The sequence below is a fragment of the Nicotiana attenuata genome, unplaced genomic scaffold (assembly GCF_001879085.1).
Source record: "Nicotiana attenuata strain UT unplaced genomic scaffold, NIATTr2, whole genome shotgun sequence".
In the NCBI taxonomy this organism is placed as follows: Eukaryota; Viridiplantae; Streptophyta; class Magnoliopsida; order Solanales; family Solanaceae; genus Nicotiana; species Nicotiana attenuata.
In genome coordinates this window covers 7,440-9,890 of record NW_017682427.1, presented here as the reverse complement: position 1 = coordinate 9,890, position 2,451 = coordinate 7,440, and positions in this window count along the sequence as shown.

The window sequence follows — 2,451 nt, the reverse complement described above, 5'->3', positions numbered from 1 at the left end:
ATGGGAGCGACCCTGTCCTACTTAGTATATGGCTCCGAGGCTTTGAATTCCGGTCGAAGTCGGGGAACCAAGCGCCAAATTTCGATATACAACAGAAGAATCAAATCATGAGGCTATGAGTACTAGCCTCGAGCTATTGGATGAAAAAAGAGAAGCTGCGCTCGTTCGGGTGGTTGCGGAAAAGCAAAGAATTGAGAGATATCATAATAGAACAACCAACCTTCGTGTCACGACCCAAACCTTTGGGCCGCAACGAGCACCCAGGCCTTACTTAACCGAGTACCAACATAACATATCTTTCTTATTGTACTTTCATTGGCAAATGGGCCAAACGGACCGTCATGGACTAACCAGAATAAACATAAGGGAATACTCAATATAGGATGACCCAACCTGATATAAAAACTTTTACATGTGATATACGGGCCTAAAAGGCCAACATGATCATTTGTAAACTCAAAACATAGGCCGGCAAGGCCATACAAGCATCCATATACATGGCATCTATCTATAAGCCTCTAAGAGTACATACTTAACATAAAGTTCGGGACAGGGCCCCGCCATACCAAACAATATGTGTCTAAATCATACTGACCAAACAAGCAACTCCGGAGCAAATGGAGTGCATTAACATCTTCCGCTTAGCTGATAGCCTACTTGGAGGACTCTCGACCTGTCTATCAGGACCTGCGGGCATGAAACGCAGCGTCCACAAGAAAAAGGGACATTAGTAAGAATAATGTACTGAGTATACAAGGCACATAAATAAGTACATAAAGACATGAAAGAAATATATAGTAAATGACCCAACCTGTAAGTCGGGATAACTCTGTAAATCATAAAATACTTATAGTGTATATCCGTATGAATGTCATGTCGTGCATAGGTACATGTGTTCATAACATCATCAAGCCTCTGAGGGCATCCCATCATATCATCTCGGCCACTGTGGGCAAAATTATCAACGTATACCAGCTGATCAGGCGGTGGTGCGTATATAACGCCGTAACCTTTTCCCATATCCCATATACATATAATATACATATATACGCGTATATAACGCCATCTGTTCATGGGGTCAATGTACATGTATATATGAATGCAATGCATGAGAAGTACGTCAATAAAATCTTTTGGAATATCGTATGACCATTATGCCTTTGATTAATATCATAAAGTAAAAATTATCAACTTACATATTTTGTGAGACCCATGAATAGATGATAGAATAATAGACACATGGGGAATCAAGAACATAAGCATCTTTAGCATTTCTATGAATAGAGTCATTTATGGAAGTTGCACATTTCTCGTTTCGTTTGTATTGTATGGAGCATGCCAAAAGGAAAGAAGGCATAGCCTTAACATACCTACGCCGATTCTCTTGATAATCCCTTTAGCACATGTCAATTGCGACAGATCACGTAAAGGCGGATCGAAGTAGGGAAAAATCCGTATGATATTCTTGAGGAAGATTGTACCGTGTTCCCTTTGAATTGCATCTTACACTGCTATTACATAATCTCATATGAATTTGCTGAAATAGATCTATTATTATTGTTGAAGATCTCATTATTTACCCTTTTTGAAGCCTTTCTCCATTAGAAACTCAAGGCAATTTTCATGTAGAAATCAAGCTAATGTTGAAAGAAATTTATGTTTGTCATGGCAGATCCGTATGTTCTCTTTCCTAAAATGAATGAAGGAATTTGAAAGTTTACTTATTATAGTGGTGTGGGCGCCAATTGATAAGGGTTACTTGGAAAAAGACTTTTCCAAATTATGCCACCTTTCAACCCAATTTAAGAGTCACATTTACCTTGCTCTTGGCTGCAATGTTGAGCCTCTCTAAGATATATCCAAATATTCACCCCTTTTCCTTAATCAACTCATTAATCCCCATTAATCTAATAATTGAATAATTATCCACATAATTAAGAATTATTATCTCAAATTACTTATAATATTACTCACTTTTAACATACATATACACCTTACTATCATGGTCATGTGGTACCTTATATTGTAATAGTCCATAAATACCAAGTATTATAGCTCGGACCGTATATTATCCCAAAATGTCAAACTTCGATGAAACTCATCTTTTTCGATTTGCTTACCCTCTCACCTTCAAGAATTTACTTATCACTTGTTTGAAATAGCGTAATACTTATAATCCTAAAATAATCTCATTCCCGAACTTACTTCGATTAACTTACGATGAAACTTTAACGTATAAAAATACGGAATGTAACATCTCATTTCCTAGCTTATATCAATTTACTTATGGCGTACTTCCACGTATGAAAACATGGGGTATAACATCATTCTCCCTTTTGGAACATTCGTCCTCGAATGTTGACTGATGCACTTATCATTTTCATAACTTATGTCTTCCGAATACTTTAGTACTCTTCTTGCCATCTAGGCAACTGTTCTGTGAATAAATCC